The sequence below is a fragment of the Chiloscyllium punctatum genome, chromosome 1 (assembly GCF_047496795.1).
Source record: "Chiloscyllium punctatum isolate Juve2018m chromosome 1, sChiPun1.3, whole genome shotgun sequence".
Classification (NCBI taxonomy): Eukaryota; Metazoa; Chordata; class Chondrichthyes; order Orectolobiformes; family Hemiscylliidae; genus Chiloscyllium; species Chiloscyllium punctatum.
The window spans coordinates 19,095,316-19,117,905 of record NC_092739.1 but is presented as its reverse complement, the minus strand read 5'-3'; the positions used below and the strand labels follow the sequence as shown (position 1 = coordinate 19,117,905).

General features: G+C 43.2%; 1 long non-coding RNA gene across 3 annotated transcripts in view; it reads right to left on the bottom strand.

The window, feature by feature from the left end:
• Nucleotides 1–22,590, bottom strand: part of LOC140479966 (uncharacterized) — an 87,789-nt gene that overhangs the window by 57,215 nt on the left and 7,984 nt on the right. For 2 of the 3 annotated variants that reach the window (XR_011961177.1, XR_011961168.1), the window contains exons 4-5: nt 16,978–17,121; nt 8,808–9,038 (exon numbers count right to left, since the gene is read on the bottom strand). This is a non-coding gene — a long non-coding RNA (uncharacterized lncRNA). Of the gene's footprint in view, nt 1–8,807; nt 9,039–16,977; nt 17,122–22,590 lie in introns of those variants that run through there. The other variant, XR_011961171.1, reaches the window with a different exon arrangement.

Sequence of the window (22,590 nt, the reverse complement as noted above, 5' to 3'; positions counted from 1 at the left end):
AATGAAATACTTCAGCTGAAAGGCTGTTGGATGCAGAATTGCTCCAAGCCTAAGAAATACTTTAAAACATTATTTCAAACCGTTACAAAACTAGTAGAACAAGCATTAACCACAATCGTCATAAGCACAAAATAGTGAGAATGCATTGCAATGATAGACAAACAAGAAACATGAGAGGTAATTGAATTTTGAAAATGTGCATGTGGTTGGACTGGTATCAGTATTAAGAGGAAATGGAGTTTTAAAAGAATGTGTTGTAATCTACTGGCAATAACTGAGCTTCAGTTTGAAAATAATTCAAAAGTCCTGCTCAGTGTGTCTTATGGACTAAAAGCTCTCAGGTATCAACCCATGTTGTTCAGGCCAGCTATGACAATTACATTGACCTCTGCGCCACTTCATTTTAATTAAAAAAGACATTTTATGGTTACTGCACTTCAGTTTTCACAAGGAGGGAGCAGTCGATCTTGTGGAGGCCCATAGACCATCTGGAAATCTCAAAATCTCAAAACAATGTTGAATTTTGGCATTTTTATTTCTCCACCAATTTAGAATTTTTGCAGCATTATTTCTCTCTACCTGATTTTAATATTATATTACTCTGACTAGTGTTTGCTTGGACTTTTTGGAATGTAAAAGAATGAGAAGATACTTTATATAAACATAGAAGATTCTTAGAGGACTTGAGAGGGTAAGTGCAGATAGGTTGTTTTCCCTTGTGAGAGAATCTATGACCAGAGGAATAAGTGGTTGAACATATACAGCAGAAATAAGGAGACATTTCTTTTCTCTCAGAGTTATGAATCTTTGGATTGTTTTACAACAGTAGACTGTTGAGGCTGATTCATTAAAAATTTTAAATTCTGAGATAGACATATTTTATAAAATGATAAAAGAATCAAGGGTTACAGGATAAAGGCAGGAAAGTGGGATTGAAGATTAATGATTAGCCACAATCTCATTGAATGGTAAGCAGCTCAAGTGAGCTATGAGCAGAAAGGTCTATTTCTGCTCCTATGTCTTATGGTCTTATAGTGTTGCCGTTAATATAACAGAGGGTATTGCTTTGAACAGGAGAAGATACATCGCATGATGACTCAAATATGGTACAATAATTGCTAAATATTAAACTTACTAAATTACAAAATCATTCACAATCTGCTCCCTTATACTGGGTATTTCTTTTATTTCTGTCTCCCTTTCTCTCCCCCTCTCTCTAGGACATGTGACCTTAGCTCATTGTGTGTTGATGATTCATCTTGAGCCAACTTCTTGGAGATCTTTGTCAGTGGAGGCTTCACTATCAGTGTCAGACTGAGGACATATGCCCCAAGTCTATCTCATCCAGATCAGATATTGAATTCTTGCTGCTGGCATTATTCTGAACTACATGTCAACCATCTAAACTAACTGCCCCCCCCCCACCCCCCCCACCTATGTATGCATTCTACATTTACTAGTCTCCCATTTCATTTGGCTTCCCTCACTATTAATCATGAATGGCTTAGAAAGCTATAGGAAACATCCAGTACAGCTGGAGCACTTGTAGCTAGGAATTTGTCTCCAAAAGCTTTCCACATGGACACTAGAGACCCACATAGGGGTTTCGATAGACATTTCCCTGATTGCCCACTATAGCATCAGTGGAAACTTCACGGAAATTGCCTCAGTAGTGATTGCACTAGAGTTTGCAGAGACTCTAGTGTTATAGTGGAAGATTGGGATAATCCTCACAAAATTTCTACCTAAAAACCGTCAATCATTTTTAAAAAAAATTAATTTCATACATTTCAATTTCCTGACATTAAATGGTCTTTGTGTTCTGATTTAGGTTTAATTATCATTCAGACAAAAACTTCAGTCTTCAAAATCCGAATAGGATAACCAGCAGCTAAGCATTATAAGTACAAATAGGGCTTGGGTTAAGGACTGATTGGCATGGACTTGTCAGGGTTGGACAGTCCTGCCAAAAGAAGCATTGATCATTCGTGGCACTGGAGATCCATGTGAAGAATTCATCAGAGGCATCACGAGTAATGGTAACTCAGCAGTTTTCAGCAACATGCAACCATGTAACAATTTTGTATTAGGGCCAGTCAGCAAAGAAATGCTGTGCTTACTGTTACATTGATGTTGCAGAGTGTGGAGAAAGAAATGGGAGTTAAATTAACACATGGGAAAACAGGGACAAGCAAATCAGGGCCATGCATTCACATACGTTTCAGTATCAGGGCTGAGACCCCAGTGCTGAGCCTTCCCCCCACAATACTCACACTGAGAGAAGTGTGCGTTGTTTCAAAATGCACAAGATTTGGGTCTTCATAAGGTTTCATGTTGGTGATTCTATTCTGTCTGGTGCAGGAGGCAGGCATCAAATGCAGGAGGCAGGTTATTTTTGAATCTGACTGAAAAAAAATTCCAACTGCAATACTTTGGGAGAATCTTCTGGAATTATTTCCAATTAATATATTGGCTACCTTGAACCTCCGGCGATTAAGGAAATGTTATAGTTGCATGATTAAAATCAGATCGTGGAAAATTTTTGCGCCAGGACATTTGAGTTTTATTCATTCACAGGATATGAGCATCGTTGACCATTTCTCATTTAGTGGCTGTTCTTAATTTCCCCAGAAGGCAGTGAAGAGACAACTCCATTGCTGTGGGTTTGGAGTTATATGTTGGCCAGACCGTTCAGGATGGCAAGTACCTTCCTAAAAGGATATTCATTAGGGAGAATATTTTACTAGGCTATGCCACCTCCAGATTACTGAGGTCTGCAGATGTGGGAAGTGGTGGTTGAGAGTGTGTTGCTGGAAAAGCACAGCAGGTCAGGCAGCATCCAAGGAGCAGGAGAATGGATGTTTTGGGCCAGAGCCCTTCATCAGCCCTTCCAGTTGAAATGTTGATTCTCCCGCTCCTCAGATGCTGCCTGATTTGCTGTGCTTTTCCAGCATCACACTCTCAACCACCACCTCGAGATTACAGCCGCCTGTTACAACTTAGATTGCAACTTTCTTTTAGGTTCTGTGCCAGTGCTGAAGTTTGTACATAGCACACGGTTTATGATGAAATTATGAGACCTCTTCCACAATTTTCCATTTAGTAATTTCAATGTACAGAAAAAGCAGAAACAAATCAATCATGATTTTCTTATCATTTGTTCCTGGCCACTACTTTAGCTCATCCAACATCTGAAACAGTAAACATTTCAATGCAAAGTTCATCAAACAAGATGACACTGCCCAAATCTACTGACGGCATTTTCTATGTTTGACACCTTACCTAGTTGCTATCCTGTAGCTTCTTAGACCATAAGACTATAAGAAGCTAAGACATAGGAGCAGACATTAGGCCATTCAGCCCATTGAGTCTGCTCTGCCATTCAATCATGGCTCATAACTTCTTCTGCTTTCTCCCCATAACCCTTGATCCCCTTGATACTCAAGAATCTGTCTATCTCAGGCTTAAATACACTCAATGACCTGGCCTCCACAGCCTTCTGAGGCAATGAATTCCATACTTTCTCCTTCTCTCCATTCTAAAAACTCTTCCCTTAACTCTAAGGTTGTGCCCGCGGATCCTAGTTTATTTTGAGAGGACTTGAATAGAAACTTTCACACAGAGGGTGGTACGAGTATGGAATGAGCTGCCAGAGGCTGGTATACTTGCAACATCTAAGAGGCATCTGGATGGGTATAACCAGACCTCCACACCTTTGGGCTGTGGGACACGGGGAGAACGTGCAAACTCCACACAGTCAGTCGACGAGGCGGGAATTGAACCCGGGTCTCTAGCGCTGTGAGGCAGCAGTGCTAACCACTGTGCCACCGTGCCGCCCGGTGGGACTAGACTGGGTTGGGATATCTGGTCGGCATGGGCAGGTTGGACCGAAGAATCTGTTTCCATGCTGTACATCTCTATGACTCTGAGGTATCTCCTAATTTCTTGCAGAAAAGCGCTCGCGCTGTCAACTGGAAAAGGACGCGATGTTTTCCACCGAAAACAAAACAGCCTTTCACCAGGTGAGGTCGCTGCTCTACTTATGACAGAACCCACAGAGAGAACAGGAGCCTCCTGCAACTGCGAACTGTTTAATATTTCCACTCCAGAGGTTTTGTGTACGCGTGTGGTTACTTTGAACGATTTTTTTTTCTTTGTCTTTCCGCTGAAAGACTAGCAATAACCATTAGATCCAGCTTTCAGTTACTCTGGTAAGAAATGAAAAAAAAACAAGTAAACAAGCGCTTGCAGTCAATGTTTGAAACTGAAGACTCCGGTTGCTCCATTTCCATAGTCCGGAGCCTGAACGTCTGCTTCTCCCTCCTGGGAAAACGCATTAGCTCACATTTCTCTACTGTTTCTTAACCCAGTACAAAAATCAATGCCACGAAATTTCTAAAAGCAAACAGGCCTTAATAATAGACGCGTTTTTTTTTCTTGATATTGTCTTTGCAATTCATATTATCAAAGAATGCGCTGGGTGCTTTTCATTAATTACAATACGCACTGAACAAAATAGGCCGTGTCCTTTATTTTGACTCGGCGAATCGCTATTTGCTCCGAATACAGGCTGCTGCAGATTGTTTGTGTCCTTTAAAATCGAGCGCAAGATTGTAGGTTTCACAAGATCAAAATTCTTGGAAAAAACTGAGAAAACAAACAAAGGGTTTTCCAAAACAATCTTCTGATGAAGGGCTCCTGCCCGAAACGTCGATTCCCCGTCTCCTCGGATGCTGCCTGACCTGCTGTGCTTTTCCAGCACCACTCTAATCTAGACTCAAATCTTCTCTAGGTATCTTGACAACGTCGCTACCTTCCAGCTCGGACTGTTTCTTTCTCAAATATTTGTTTCAGTTGAGATTGTTTTTTTTAATGTACATGTTATTAAGGCATCAAAACCGGGGGGGGGGGGAGTCACTCCACAGCCCCCTGCCTGATCTGCTCGGGGGTGGGGGGGGGGGGGGGGTGGGGGGTTACTCCACAGCCCCCTGCCTGATCTGCTGAGTGTTCCACTATTTTCTGATTTTATTTCGGATTCCCTCTGTATCTGCAGAGTTTTAGCTTTATAGGTCATAGAGTCACAGAGATGTACAGCATGGAAACAGACCCTTGCGTCCAACCAGTCCATGGCGACCAGATATCCCAACCCAATCTAGTCCCACCTGCCAGCACCCGGCCCATATCCCTCCAAACCCTTCCTATTCATATACCCATCCAAATGTCTCTTAAATGTTGCATTTGTACCAGCCACTCAATTATAATGGCAAAAAAAAACTTTTACACTGGCCTCACCGAACCAGAAGCTTAAATATTTACCAAAACTAGAAATCGGTGGAGAATCTCAGCAGATCTGGCAGCGTCCGTGTGAAGAAAGCTTCGAGTCCAGCGCTGAAGAAAGGTCACTTGATTTTCTGCTTTTGCTTCAGATTTTCAATATCCGGAGTTCTTTGTTTTATTTCAATGTTTAAATAGTTGGCTTGTTCTAATGTTCTGATTAGAACAGTGTCGACGACTTTATTTGGGCGAGAATATTATTCGCGCCTTATATTTCCAAAGCACAAGAGTCGGTGACACCTCGAGATTAAATATGGAAGTCCAAATTTGCTTGTTTATCAATACTGTCTGTTCACTTTCCCTCTCTCAGCTATACAAACACCAGTGCTATTTGCTGGATTGCGGGTTAAAGCGTGCGTCCGTAAATATCGGCACATCAAACAATGCAAACAATTCTGAAGGTGTCTCTTTTCACTTACGAAATATTTACAATCTAAGTACATATTAAGTGAAGCGACGTGTTCACTATAACTGGGAGAATTGTTGCTATCACAGATGCAAACAAGCCTATAGATTCATGAAAACACTGATGTCGCTTGTGATATTGACACAACAATCAATGTGCATTGTTAGGTAGAAATAAGTTTCTTATCCTGTTACAAATTATTTTTATACAGAAACATTTTAGCAATACGAACCTTGCATTAAAAAAAATATTATAAGAATAGTGCTTCAGGTGTAACACAGAGTTTATGTTGTAATAGTCCGATTTAGTTGGACATCAATAGAGAACTTACTAAGTATTTGCAAAACTACTAAGACAGGAGCAACTATGAAAATTATGAGTAATGTTTCAAGGTACAAGCGCGTTAAGGGTTATAGTTTTAATTCAGCCTCAGGAAAAAAAGTCATTAATGACATGGAGAACATGCTCCATATCAATAATCGCACAGAGTATCACCTTTGGTATTTATCTGCAGTTGACGTTCCGCTTGGGCTAGCTGGAATATTTCGGTGGAATTACATCCATTAAACATTTCTGTGGATCGTTACAGGGAATTGAGGTAAACTAAACGTAGTTAAAGGAAGACGTTCAAAATATTATCCCCACTAACTGGAGAAAAGGCTATTGGGATGAGAGTAGCCATGCGGCTATTGTTTAATATTATCAATATCTTGCAATCAGTCACCGTTGCTAAAACAGATTATAGATTCAGAAAGCACTTCTCCAAACATTTAAATTTACCCCCGGAATTGGATTAATGAAGTTAATCAGGCGTTATACTTATAATCATTGCTACTGACCGTTAGCAAATTTATTGGCTTGTAAATTTCCTCTAAATTCACCACCGTTTCGCTCTTTCAGATGAGCAGGTACCTGCCCGGCTCGTGTTAACCCATTACCACTTTACCACCTTTCTCTTTTCATGTCTCCCATCCGACCATCCAGAAATCCTTGCACTATAAGACCATAAGACCATAAGACATAGGAGTAGAAGTAAGGCCATTCGGCCCATCGAGTCCACTCCGCCATTTAATCATGGCTGATGGGCTTTTCAACTCCACTTACCTGCATTCTCCCCGTAGCCCTTAATTCCTCGAGACAACAAGAACCTATCAATCTTGGCCTTGAAGACACTTAACGTCCCGGCCTCCACTGCACTCTGCGGCAATGAATTCCACAGGCCCACCACTCTCTGGCTGAAGAAATGTCTCAGCATTTCTGTTCTGAATTGACCCCCGCTAATTCTAAGGCTGTGTCCACGGGTCCTAGTCTCCTCACCTAATGGAAACAATTTCCTAGCATCTACCCTTTCCAAGCCATGTATTATCTTGTACGTCTCTATTAAGTCTCCCCTTAATCTTCTAAACTCCAACGAATACAATCCTAGGATCCTCAGCCGTTCCTCATATGTTAGACCAACCATTCCAGGGATCATCCATGTGAATCTCCGCTGAACACGTTCCAGTGCCAGTATGTCCTTCCTGAGGTGTGGGGACCAAAACTGGACACAGTAAATAAGCCCCTCAGGTTTTTTTATATAAAGTAGCCTATCCTGTTTCCAATAATGCCTTTTCCAGTTAATTCTATCAACTGTGCCAACCATTGTGTTACACGTTCCAGGTTTTATAACGTACAAGATCTACGAGGTTATGCTGAGCTTGTAGCGGAGCACACTGGTTGGCCACAGCTAGAATATTGTGACTGTGAATGTGATTGTGACTGTGACTTTGAGGAACTTCAGTTCGCAGATAATTTAGAGAAATTAGGACTGTTTACTTTGGAGAAAAGAAGTCTGGGAGGAGATTTGATTGAGGTGCTCAAAATCATGAGGGGTCTGGACGGAGTAGATAGGGAGAAATTACGCCCACAGGATCTGAGATATAAGTCAGAAAACAAAAGCTTTTTGGTGGAGACAGTGGTTAAGGCTTAGGAAGGAAGAATATTAAGTGGGGGCATGCAAAGAACATTAGACTGTTACTACCTGTGCAACATCGACAAGGCACAAGTCAGGTGTTGGTTGGAATACTCCCCACTTGCCTGGATGAGGGCAGCACTCACGAATTTTGACACCATCCAGGACAATGAAGCCCATTTGTTTGGCACCTTACCCACCATTTTCAATCTTCACTCTCTCCACCACAGCAGTGTGCATCATCTGCAAGATCACCCCCATTCACAGTACCTTCCAAACATGCAAACTCTACCTTTAGGAAGGACGAGGGCGGCATGGGAATACATGGGAACGCTCCCGCCTGCCAGGTGCCCTCCAAGTCACCCATCATCCTGACTTGGAAACACATCGTCGGTTCTCCACTGACGCTGGGTCAAAAATCCAGCAATTCCCTTCCTAAGGCTGCACAAGATTAAAGAGTTTGCCAACATTGTCTATTTTATACGCTGCAGGCAAGGATGCCTTGAGGCATGGTGCATTGGCGAGATCGAGCAGAGGCTACAGCAAAAGACGAATGGACACCGCACAACAATCATTGGGGCACAGACAGCCTCACAGAGGGCATCAACATGGCTCCTATTGTTAAAGTTCACTTGAGAATATAACTTTTAAAACGTTCTGGGATTTACATGTAAAAGAACTGAAACCTAAATGGTCATTCTAAAAGATGAGGGACTTAACAAACAACCCAGGTCTTTTTCAATATATAATTTCACACTGTAAACTTTTGCTATAAATTCTGTGTCCTCCGATCTTATAATCCACAACCACCTGATGAAGGAGCAGCGCTCCGAAAGCTAGTGCTTTCAAACAAACCTGTTGGACTATAAGCTGGTGCTGTGTGATTTTTAACTTTGTACACCCCAGTCCAACACAGCCCCCTCCAAATCAATTCTAATTGAAATTGTTATTTGCAGAATTAGTGCCTCGAATGGCGTCCTGCCGAGAACGGTAATTCGCTCCCGTGAGTGTGTAGATCATCTCAGCTCGGGGTGTCATTCAGCAGGTTGCACACCACAATAAAGACAAAACAAAGGGCAACCCGAAATGAAACAGTTTCAGGAATTCGGGGCAGAATTTATTTTCCATACAATATACAGACTTTGCAGGACTGTTAAAGTAACATCAAATTTTCCAAGTGGGAACAGCGGGAGCCTTTTCAGTTTCAGAAGTACAACCTGGATTGAGTGCGAGCGAGCGTTGTAAGTGGCAGGTTCGAGCTGAATTGATGGTTTTGCAGGAGAGGGTGAGCACAAAGGAAGCGTACTGTCTCTGCCTTGAAACACCATCATGTGGCAAGCTCAGCAGCTTTAAGTTGCAGAAAGGTTTTGACATAAGGGAGAGAGAAAAAAAACAGACAGCTCGATTTTAGATTAGATTCCCTACAGTGTGGAAACAGACCCCTCGGCCCAACCAGTCTACACCGACCCTCTGAAGAGTAACCCACCCAGACCCATTTCCCCTCTGACTAATGCACCTAACACTATGGGCAATTTAACATGGACCAATTCACCTGACCTGCACATATTTGGACTGTGGGAGGAAACCCACGTAGACACGGGGGCAATGTACAAACTCCCCACTGACAGTCGCCCGAGGCTGGAACCGAACCTGGTACCCGAGTGCTGCGAGGCAGCAGTGCTAACCACCGTGCCGACTTCTGCTTTTCTACGTTTTTGCTTCACGTTGCATTCAGAAACGGTGATGGTAAAATAAAACAATAAACGCAATTCATTGGGCCGAAAGCAAAACACAGTGGACACCGGAAATCTGAAATATATACAAGTGGAAATGTTGGAAAGAAGCACCAGATCTGTATAAAGAAGCAGAATTCATGTTTCCGGTTTTTCTGATGGCGTTTTGATCAGAACGGGATCAAGGTGGGTGGGATATCTGGCCGGGATGGACAACTTGGACCGAAGGGTCTGTTTCTGTGCTGCATACCTCTATGACTCCAAGGTCAAACATGTAACCGGTTTTAAGGAGGAAGAGAGGAGCTAAGGGAGAGGAACATATAAAAGGAATAGCGTGCAGGGCTGGCAGTATTAACTGACCAAATGAAAGATGGTGTAAAGAAGCCGGCAATAGAGCAGATAGAGAAGCAACTACTGGCTCAGGAGGAAAGATAAGCAGGAAACACCAGAATGACCCCAACAAATGTCATCGGAAGGAGCAGTGCTCCGAAAGCTAGTGCTTCCAAATAAACCTGTTGGACTAGAGCCTGTGATTTTTAATATCAGAAAATGTGAGGGTGGTGATCTTTATGTGCAGAGAACGGTACCTACAATCGCACCTAATCTTTCCACGACACACTCCCGAATAGGGAACGGATATTTACTGATAACATCTTACTACTTAGCGCGCTATAGTGACTGCTACTCTCCACCCGCCGTCTCCATCACACTCGGAAACTAGTTTTCTCACCGCTTGGTGAAACGCGGCCCACCATTCACTCCCAGAGCATGCCTGAGAGCTTCCCCCCCCCACCGCCCCGCCATGTGAATTCAGCCCCCCCCCCCCCCTCCTCCCATCCTGACCTTGGTCTCCTCCTGTGCTGCTGAAACAGAACTCCCGCTAAGCTCCTGGAACAGTCCCTCATCTTCCCATTGGGAGCCTTACAGTTTATCAGACTCAGTGCTGGGCTCAGGCATTCTAGATCACCGCCTGTGCCGGCATTTTCTAAAAGTCATTTGCAGATGTTTCCACATTCATCCTTTATACCTTAGGCAGTCACATCATTTCTATCGCCTTCCCGCTGGTGGTATTGTCACTTGATTGTTAATCCAAGAGACCCAAGTAATGCCCTCGGGCCACCCGCAATTCGAATCCCACCCTGATAGAGTCTCAATTCATTTAAAACCTGGAAGTAAGAATCCATGGATGCAGTGAAGTGCGCTATTGCTACACACACACACACGCAAAATGCTAATTGGAAATTAGCGTGAACATTCAGTGTTCCACATTGTTGGGGAAACCCCATCTGGCTCAATAACGTCTTTGAGGGAAGGAAACTTCTATCCTTACCTGGGCTGGCCTATATATGGCTCCAGACCCACAGTAATGTGGTTGACTCCTAAACTGTCTTCCGGGTAGTTAGGAAAAGGAAATAAACTATAGACAACCCAGCGATGCTCTTATCCCGTGCATGAATAAAAATGCTACCCCTTCATTCCTTGTACCATCATACTTTTAGTCATAGAGTCATAGAGATGTACAGCATGGAAACAGACCCTTCGGTCCAACCCGTCCATGCCGGCCAGATATCCCAACCCAATCTAGTCCCACCTGCCAGCGCCCGGCCCATATCCCTCCAAACCCTTCCTATTCATATACCCATCCTAATGCCTTTTAAATGTTGCAATTGTACCAGCCTCCACCACTTCCTCTGGATTAGTGGTGCTGGAAGAGCACAGCAGTTCAGGCAGCATCCAAGTAGCTTCGAAATCGACGTTTCGGGCAAAAGCCCTTCATCGGGAGGTTTTTACCTCCACCACTTCCTCTGGCAGCTCATTCCATACACAACCATCCTCTGCGTGAAAACGTTGCCCCTTAGGTCCCTTCTACACCTTTCCCCACTCACCCTCTAGTTCTGGACTCCCCCACCCCAGGAAGAGACTTTCTCTATATATCCTGTCCATGCCGTTCATGATCTTATAAACCTCTATAAGGTCACCCCTCAGCCTCCGACACTCCATGGAAAACAGCCCCAGCCTGTTCAGTCATTAAACTTCCTGTCACCCTATCACACATCCTCTTCTTTCCACCGACCCCACCAACACTATCCTATACTTGTTTAAACCCCCGTTCTACCTCTCTTTCCAATTCGTCGACTAGAAACGTTCACTGCGTTGTTTTGTATTCTCTTTGCACAGCTGTTGACTGGCCTGATGAACGGTCCCAACATTTTCACCTCTTAGTGTAAAAGTGAAGTGTGCCGTAATGCAGGTCCTCTTGCTGCCGTGTCCAGGGGAACTGGTACTTTTCAGCAAACGTTCACTGGGGTTATGAAAAGTGAATGCTATACAACACCGCACATCTCACTGTGAATTAGAATTTTTGTTTCCCCTTGTGTATCAATAACACTTAACTGCAAGGCCAGGTCCGGATGCAATTCATCCCGAGCATAGTCGTTTAGAATTGCTTCGGCCGACATGATTCTTAGATTCGATTCTCTGGCGGTGCGGCAGGTTCATTACCTTCAATAGGCTCGGGGAAATAAAATGCCAAAACACAATCGATGTCCTATTGAATGTGGCCTGTAATATTGCCAAGGCATACACAAACTGCGCCAATTGTGAAGAAGTGACTGAATTTATCAGTCGCTCGATAGAAATCATCTCCTCTTGCCACACCGGCGATGGAGCACTGATTGTTCATGATGACAACTGTGCAAGGCTAACTGAGGAAAGCGACTCCCTGTGTACCGCTTTGTCGAGTTGGACTGAACGAGATAAGAACAAGACAGTTTATCCTGTAAATTCTTCCATTCGGAAGTTTTTCCTCCCCCGCTATCACATTTCATGATGCTTTGGTTTTATTGAAAAAAAACAAACGAATTGGCGTACAGCCCTGATAGCAATGCATCTCTCAAAAAAAAAGTTCATTTGAACCACAAGATAGATTAACAGACAAGCTCACCTTTCCAAACCCACGGCTTCCCCCCACCTTGATTTTAATACTATTCTACACATGAATATAACCTCATAGGTCACCCACTTAATGAGACTAAGCACCCATTACTCAGGTGAGATCAAAGTGTTACCTACATGGCAAACACGCTTAAAAAATGAGCAAGAATGAGGGAATAGTGCGAGGGAAGAAAGGAGACGGAAAGTAGCAATGTATGTTTCCCGAAATATTCAAGAGAAGTCTCGCCGATTTATTTGTGTTCGGATCACTTTACAAAAACTGATACAAGAGGGCATAGGTTTAGGGTGAGAGGGGAAACATTTAAAAGGGACCTAAGGGGCAACTTTTTCACACAGAGGGTGGTACGTGTATGGAATAAGCTGCCAGAGGAAGTGGTGGAGGCTGGTACAATTGCAACATTTAGAGATATTTGGATGGCTATATGCAGAGAAAGGGTTTAGGGGGATATAGGTGTTATGGTTCAAATGGGACTGGATTTATTTAGGATATCTGGTTGGTATGGACGAGTTGGACCGAAGGGGATATTTCCGTGCTGTACATCTCTGCGACTCTATGACAGAAAAGAAGCCGCCTGCTCGGCCCAACGAGAGATGGCAGTAAATGTAAGGTATACTAAGTTTACCCATGCTAGCGAGAAACAAATAGCCGTGCAAACAAGCGGAGGGTCGAGTCTTTGGGGAGCTACAGAGCTGTACGCTTAGCCAATCCTACCTGAATTAGAATTTACAAAACAGTCTCGGCGGCATGTCTGTAAATATCGATCTACCTTGGGAATTTAAAATGATGCCAGCTTTTTTTGAACAAAATGGCTTTGTTATATGAAAGATATCTGTCAGCGATGGAACTTTAGCCATAGAGTCATACAACACGGAAACAGACCCTTCGGTCCAACCCGTCTATGCTGACCATAATCCCAAACTAAACTAGTCCCACCTGCCTGCGCTTGGCCCATATTGTTCCAAATATTCCTTATTCATTTACTTATCTAAATGTCTTTTAAACGTTGTAACTACCCATGTCCACCAATTTCGCTGCAAGAACATTCCCACACTCTGTGTAACAAAAGCCACGTGCTTTTCTTTCTAATCTTTCTCCTCTCATCTCAAAAATATGCCCCCTACTCTTGAAAGTTCCCACCCTAGAGACATATATACCTGTCATTCACGTTATCTCTACCCCTTGTGATTTTATAAACTTCTGTAAGACTACCCCTCAACCTCCGACACCCCAGTGAAAAACGTCCCAGTCCTGCCGGCCTCTCCTCATAAATCAAACTCTCCAATCCGGGCCAACATAGAGTCATAGAGTCAAAGGGATGTACAGCACCGAAACAGACCCTTCGTTCCAACTTGTCCAGATATCCCAACCCAATCTAATCGCACCTGCCAGCACCCGCCCCCTCCAAACCCTTCCTAACCCTGGTAGATCTTTTCTGAGCCCTCTCCAGCTTGATAATATCCTTCCTTTATTTGACGCTGGGTTTAGATAAAGTTTGCAGACGAAAGTCTACACCTTTCAGGCATCTTTTAAACAGCAGTCCGCAAGGTGTGACAAATAGCACTTGGAATGTGAGAATAAAAATGTCTATTACAATTATTTTGAACCTACGTGCAGGAATTTTCTAAGGCCAGGTGCAGTTTCAGAAATAAAAATAAGCAGTTAGTGCTATGCAAGTCCCAAGCAGAGTTGAAACATTAACTTTGTTTCTCTCTCCACATAAGCTGTCAGATCTGTTGAGTTTCCTCAGCACTTCCTGGTTTTATTTCGGATTTCCGGGATCCTCAGAATTTCACTTTGGTTTCAGCGTAGCTGCAGCACGAAGACAAGCAGAACAAAGCTTTACTTCCTTCTTCTGAGTTAAAATTGTGTGACAACATGCTGAAAAGGCCAGAAAGATTGTTCGTCTCCAATCGCCCTTATTCAAATTCTTGCCTTAGAGGACAGTCAAGAGTCAACCACATTATTGTGGGTCTGGGATTGTATGTAAGACCAGACCAGATAAGGTTTGCAGATTTCCTTTGCTAAAGGACATTAGTAAAGCAGACATTTTTTTAAAAACTACAATCTGATAGTTAGACTTCCATTATTACCGCTACCAGCTTTTAAATCATGATTTAGATTAGATTCCCTACAGTGTGGAAACAGGCCCTTCGGCCCAACAAGTCCACACTGACCCTTAGTAGAGTGACTCACCTAGACCCATTTTCCTCTGACTAACACTATGGGCAATTTAGCATGGCCAATTCACCTGACCTGCACATCTTTGACTGTGGGAGGAAACCTGAGCACCCAGAGGGAACCCACGAAGACACGGGGAGAACGTGCAAACTCCGCACAGTCACCCGAGGCTGAAATCAAACCTGGGACCCTGGTGCTGTGAGGCAGCATTGCTAACCACTGAGCTACCGTGCTGCCGTTGTTAATTAACTGACATGCAATCTTTCAAGTGTCATGGTGGGATTGGAATTCATACCTGAAGACCATTAATCCAGGCCTCTAGACACTCAGTTAATCATATAACTCCCCCTGGGTGCTACTCTGTAACTCTTGAGAGCGATCTTTGATATAACTGTATTGTCACAGCGGCTGAATTGAAGGAAGATGCAGAAAGAAGCATTGTTGTTCTGTAAGTTTGGAATCAGGGAGTCCAGTTTACCTGCTGTTCAATGGGCCACGCGGCTCACTTTTGTAAACATAGTTGAGTAATACATTAAGTTTAGACTTTGGCTCAAAAGTGGGGACAATATGACATTTCCTTCGCCTTCATTACGGGCGGCATGGTGGCATAGTGGCATAGTGGTTAGCACTGCTGCCTTACAGTGCTAGAGACCCGCGTTCAATTCCCGCCTCGGGCGATTGACTGCGTGGAGTTTGCATGTTCTCCCAGTGTTTCCTCCCAAATTCCAAAGATGGCCAGGTGAATTGGTCATGCTAAATTGCCCGTAGTGTTAGGTAAGGGGCACACGTATGGGTGGGTTATGCTTCGGCGGGTCGGTGTGGACTTGTTGGCCCGAAGGGCCTGTTTCCACACTGTAATGTAATGTAATCTAATCTTCATTCTGGAACCAGGGATGTGACCCAGAACACTGCGAGTTTTGTGTCAACGCAAAGTGATTCCAAGTTAGCACTGCGGCTCAGCGTGCAAAGTAAATCCAATAAGGCACAACTTAATGCGACTACAGAAAGGGACGAGTGCAAATACTGGGTAGGTCCTCGCACTTCAGTCAAAATACATAAATTCATTGACCGGCCTATACTACTCGCAAATAAAGCTTTTCAATGTACTTCTGTACATGCGATTACAATAAGTCAAATCAAATTTCTTAGATTTGCAACCGTCGACGATGTGAACCATTGCAACTAACAGTGAAGGGAGAAGGGGGAGTTATTGGATATGCAGGCGAAATGTGTAATAAACTGGCATTCCAGGGCTCTGGGGAATCTCACGAGTCTAGGAGGTCATAGGACTTCTTTCTGCAGTAATCTGATAACGTTAATTTTCATTATTTGTTGACCCGCTAACATGCTACTTCTGGTGCTGCTTACTCGTACAACATGCCTTTTGCACTGGCAACACGGGTTTCCATTGGGTAACTCGGGCCGTCTTTGGGGAATTATTGAAACCCATCCTGGAGAGGGTGTTTGATTTTCAGCGAGGAGGTTCCCGAGAGAACCCTCTCTCTTTCAGTTACGCAGATGGATTCCACAAATGAAAGATGGAATACAAATGACACAGTGTATTTGTTGTGAGGATTGCAGCGGGTGAGCAGATTAGATAACTATCGACATTTTCATTACAACTCCTCAACACGATGCAAAAATGCTTGCTGGGATCTGATTTTTTTTAAAAAGACCACTTTAAGTTGAAAGTACACTTTAGACCAGAATAGTATCTGAAAAGAGAACTCGATTTTATTTTGTTCTAACTTCACTCCTCTTCCAAATGGATGAAGATCAATGCCTCTGCGTCAGTTGCTAGCCAGAATGTTTTAATTTAGTACTTTCATGTTCATCGATATCAAATAACCGTCAGCCCATTAGCGCTTACAGTAATATGTTGTGGAAAGATCCCTTGAAACGAGCGATTTGCTGTAATTTACCATGCTCTCCGCCCCTTACTTAATTTTGTTAATACGGCTAGAGCATGCAATGTTCTGGTTAACCTCGATAATTTCTCTTGGATTATTCCTTTTATTTTTAATCACATCCATATTGAGCCGACAGGCAGAGCTTTGCAGTGAGCCAGCTGGTTTCTGAGCTGTTTTCTTCCAATTCCATGGCGCATTAGAAAAAAAAATGTTAACACGCTGAAGAGATTCTAAAATGATAAACATTCCTACATTAGACACTCTGTGATTTATCAACAGCTGGAACACCTTCCAAAACTACCAAGAATTTTTTTACTGAAGTTGTTTGCCTTTAAACAGAACTTTACTCATGTGTCAGATTAATAGTGGCGCTCTTTAAAACAAAAGCCAAGTTTCAAGCCATTCATGTATAGATTTTAGCGATGATAATGGCTCTTGCGTTGTGCTACTGAGTACCACATTTGACAAGTTAAATCTGAATTTTATAAAAGAGCATCATGGGAACTTACCAGCTGTTTGTTCAAGTAAATGTGATTGAACGCGCACTCCACGTTCAAGGCGCACTCTCTCTCGATGTGGAAGCGAAATCTTGTGAGCTTCATGTTATGGCACTGCTTGGTGTCATGGTATTTAACAAAACCGCCCCGAAACATCTAGAATCCAGTGAATGAATAAGGGGAATAGGTTAGTAATTTTCAGAAGGGATTTAAACGCATGCTATAAAGTAAATCATGATGTACAACATTACTGGAAATATGGGGAAATGCGCTGGTTTAGATAGTTCCTTCAGAGGGCATTTCCAAGTCTAATAATTAAGTGGGATCCTTCTGCACTGTAAGCTGTTATGATATTGTTTTATTCTTTATTAGTTTAACGTCAAAGCTTACTTGAGCGGACAGAATTATCCAAACCTGACTGCTTTGATCAGTGTGAAAGTTAGCCGGGATGGGATATATCATCTCATGTGGAACGCAATCACAAGTCAATTCATAGAGACTCGCATTCATTTATTTTCATTTACACGTCGTTACCAGAGGAAACTCATGCGTGGTGTCTGGTCATGTTGGAACTCTGCTGGGCGTACAGACTGCTCGGAATATTCCCTACTATCCTCGTTGCCACTGCTTTTTGTCCAGCCTCTCTGATGTATATTTTAGTCTCCTTTTGACGAATGTGCCCAATAAACCATTTCTTTGTTCACTTGTTGGACCAGTCTTCAGTGGTTCTGAAGGTCATCCGTCAGGTCTTGCATGTGTTTCCCATCTCATCCCTGCTACACCCCCTTCAAATGTAGATTTGACTGAGGCTGTCATCTCCTTGGGATAACTCCCATTATTCTTCCACTGGGGTCTAGAAGGGCCTTGCTTCTTTCAAGTGATGTTGAATATTTCAGTCTGGCTTCAGGTTTCTAATAATGTGTGCTAATATTTGTTAATGATGTACCACTGATACTTTATAAAATGTAACGTTTATCTTCTTCACCCTTTTTTCCAACGGGAAGTGGGATAGTCCTTTGCAATTGCAACTACTATGAAGCGCTTCAACATTTTTAAGTTAACGTTTAGTTATAGATCGGGAGACCACTAACGAGGAAAGAACAAAGAACACTTACATCTGACTCCATCACTTTTAGTCATCAATAAATTAGCTGGCACAGTAAATGGCCCGGTTAGAAGCCGAACGTTTGAAGGGGGCATTAATAGATTATATGAGTATCCAAACCAGAGGCAAATCGGTATCAATATAAGTGATGTGAAGTCATCTACAGAAAGCTAGATCACAGCCCTTTGCAAATTGCGAGAAATTATAAATTGTGGAGGAGCAGATAGAATTAAAGGTCCAACTACAGACATCAGTGGGCATACGCAACAATAATTATTTAAAAAACTAGTAGAATCCATTTCTTTACCTCAAAAAGATTCAGATAATAGTTGGCGCTATTGGACCCCCATCTGCAACAGTCCATTAGATTATCTGCAGTACCTGAAGAAAAAGGGGTGCTGTACAGACAGATTGCAGAGTTTCCGGGGCTGATTGCAAGTCCATGAATGAGGAAAGCAAGTATCCATTTGATAACAACGGGTGTTGTTCGATGAAATTGCTTCTTGAACGAGGTAACAGAGGGGTTTGGGTGGTCTGGTGACAGATGGTGATGGCCTTGCCTCTGAGCCGGAAGCTCTGCTGCAAATCCCGCCCCAGGATTTGTTGGTCAGACAAGGAGCTTTCATAACGTGGGCAAACACGTTGAGTGTCAACTTGCAAATCCTTCCAGCACGTGCGGTAGAGTCATAAAATCATACAGCATGGAAACAGTCCAAATAGACCAGGCCGAATATAATCCCAAACTGAACTAGTCCCACCTGCCTGCTCCTGGCCCATATCCCTCCAGACCTTTCATATTCATGCATTTATCCAACTGTCTTTTAAAAGTTGTAATTGCATCTGCATCCACACTTTCCCGGAAAGTTCATTCCACACGGGAACCACCCTCTATGTAAAAAAATGTACCTCTTATGTCTTTTTAAAATCTCCCTCCTCTCACCTTAAAAATGTACCTCCTGGTCTTGAAATCCCCCATCCTAGTGGAAAGACAACTGCCATTAACTCTATCTATAACTCTAATTATTTTATACACTTCTGTCAGATCGCCTCTTAACCTGCAGAAAAACAGTCTTAGACTATCCAGCCTTTCTTTATAACTCGAACCTTCCATTCCCGGCAACATCCTAGTAAATATCTTCTGAACCCTCTCCTATACCCTTCCTTTAACTGGCCGACCAGAACTGGAAATAATATTACAGAAGAGGCCTCACCAATGCCCTGTGCAACCTCAAACCGACTTCCCAACTCATGTACTCAAAGGACTGAACTATGAAAGCAAATGTGTTAATATAAGGCACCAGAAGTCTGAGAGATTCTTGGTCATCCACGTACTGGCAAGAATATTGGAGTCTACACCAATACAGTCCACAGCTCCAGACGACAACAAATGTCTCAAGTGGTCACAGCAACTCATATTCCCCGAATGGGATATAATTTATTACCGTCAGCAGAAAGTGTAGATCAGGGTAATAAGGTTGATGTCCTATACTTGGACTTTTGAAGATGATTTAAGAAGTGCTTGTCCACAAAGTTGGAGCTATGGAATAAGTAGGTTAGTAGCAACATGGATATGAAATTGGTTGAGATTCCGAAAGAAGTAATGACAATTTTTGTTTGGACAGGAGGAAGGTATGCAGTGATGTTGCCCAGACGTCAGCACACTCTGCTTCTCTTTATATAAATTAATGGCTATAATTTGGGTGTGCAGGGAATAATTTCAGCATTTATAAATGACACAAATGCATTATGAGGAAGGTAGGGAGAACTTCGAAATGACATGGATAGGCCGCGGAATGGGTGGACTCGTAGCTGCTGATATTTAACGCAGTTAAGAGTGAAAAGATTGTTTCTAGTTAAAACCAGGGAGACGCGATGCAAAACAAAGCATACAAGATCAAAGGGAGTGCAGCAGCATCTCGGGGTCTATGTGAACAAATCATTGAAGCTAACGGGCTAGACAAAGTACATAAAGCAAATCGAATCCTGAGCTTTGTAGATACTGGCACAGAACACCAAAGCAACGATGTCATGATGACTTTGCTTAAAACAAGAGCTCAGCCAAGTCTAGGATGTTGGCTGGGCACAATTTGCATGAAGTCAGTATAGAAAAGATTCCACCAGCGTGGTTCCAGGAACATCAGTTGCGGAAAAACATTGGAGATGCAGGGACAGCGATCGTTGAAAAGAGAAGATTAGGAGGAGATTTGATCGAGGGCTTCAAAGTCATAGTGGGCCTGTCTGGACGCTCGAACTGGCGCGGCGGGGGTCGGGTCACGGGGTCCCGGGGTCCCGGGTGATATAGTGGAAGGATCCAGACCCAGAGGGTGCTTCCTGAAAAAACGAGCGGGACACACTCACGAGCGTCTTTGATGCCCCGCGGGAATGCGGCGGCATACCATTGAATCGAGTTTTCAAAAGAAAATGTTATATTCCTCCCAAAAATAATACAGAACCATGGGCAAAAGGCAGGTGCCGGGGCTACACAGAGAGAGCTGTCACTGACAGGACAGGCTGAATGGTCGCCTTCTGAGCTGTCATCTTCGCGATTGTATGACTGTGGGATGCACATCCTACGCTTAAAGGTTGGATTGTTTGAGGCGCATAAGGAGATCAAAAGGATGGATACGGCAAATAGTAAGAAATTGCTTCCTCTAATGGACGAGTCCAGAACAAGGCAGCACACACATCAGATAGGATCTGGGTTATTCAAGGGTCATGTCAGAAAGTACTTCTTCGTGCAAAGACCAGGTCAGTTTAACATTCAATACTAAGACTGGCAAACCTGGTTCGGCAAGTGTATTAAGGTGGGCGGTTAAAGCACGGATCAGTCGCCATCTAATTGAATGGCAAAGCAAGTTCAATGGGCCGAATGGTTGATACCTGTTTCTGTGCGCTAATAGCCCAAAAGTATGTTTCTCAATGTTCTTTTTAATGTAGTTTCGCTCCAGGTGCATTAACAATGACCTGCGAAGCCAGCAGAGTACCTTATTTTAATACACTTGTATGTTCAGGAACCAAAACTTGTCAAAGTTGAGTAAGGTCCCACTGAGAGCGACACAGTTGAAGTGTTGGCGGCTCTGGTAAGTGCCAGGATACGTCTGGTTTCACACCGAGGGAGACTAAAGAGCAAAGTGTGAACTCGGATGCCGGGGTCAGCGATGACTAGACCCCGCTGCTCTGTCCATCTGCTTTTTTTTATCATTGTCATGTCTAAAGGTGGTCCTATGATTTGCTTCCACCGATGACTGACAACCTTTTACTGTAATCAGGGGCACATACAGAATTCAGCAAGTTGGATCAAACCGGAAGCACAAAGCTGTCGGGAAGGCAGTCGATTGTGGTGTTAGTCATTAGAGGGGAATTACCACTCAGTTACTTCGGGGAGGCACACTGCTAAATTTACAGCTGTAAAAGCCACTAACCAATGAAAGTGGGTCATTACTTAAGCGCTTTTGTTTTGGTAACGGCTCACATATGCTTTTTTCTCGGAATAAGTATCAATAGGTCGATCATGAGCACAGCTCCCAGATCTCAGACTGAGGGCAATGGATTAGCAATATTCCGGCACCAGTATGGATGCCTTATCGTTAAGTCGCGCTCATAGCAGTAATGGAGAGACGATAACAAAGTGTTCAATAGGTGCATTTCTAATTTAGAAGAGCACTACGTGATTATATCGCCACTAAGTTCAGATCATGACTGTGGGGTTTGGGATTAATAAGATATAGTCGTTAAATTTGATGATTACACAAAGGTAGGTAGGAAAGCCAGTTGTGAAGCGGACAGAGGAACCTAAAAGGGACATAGATAGGTTAAGTGAGCGGGCAAAGATTTGGCAAATTGAGTGCAATGTGGGCAAGTGTGAAATTTTCCATACCATTGACAAAAAATCAAGAAAATGAAAACATGTTATTTAACTTGTGAGAGGTTGAAGAGCTCTGAGATGCAGACAGGTCTGGGTGTTGTGGTGCATGAATAGCCGAATGTTATTGTGCAGGTACAGCAAGCAATCAGGAAAGCGAATGAAGCGTTCCGGTCTATTGTGAGGGGAATTGAATGCAAGAGTTTCCGTTAAACAGGGATTTGGTGAAACTACGTCTGGAGCGCTGATCACCTTACTTACAGAACAATGTTAATGCGTTGGAGCATTTCAAAAAAAGTTTGCGGGTCCAATACCTGGACTGAGCGGGCTGTCTCTATGAGGAAAGGCTAGTCAGGCTGGACCTAAAGCCTTTAGAATTTAGAAGCGTCAGAGGTGATAGAGTCATATAGTATGGGAACCGACCCTTCAACCAGTCCACGCCGGCCATGTTCCCAAATTAAACTAGTCTCGCCTGTCTGCACTTGGTCCCTATCCCGCCAAACCTTTCCTATTCATGAATTTATCCAATTGTATTTTAAATATTGTCACTGTACCTGCATCCACCACTATCTCTGGCACCTCACACTAACTACTCTGTGTAAAAACGTTGCTCCTCGTGGCTCTTTTTAAATTTTTCTCCTCTCACTTAAAAAAAAAT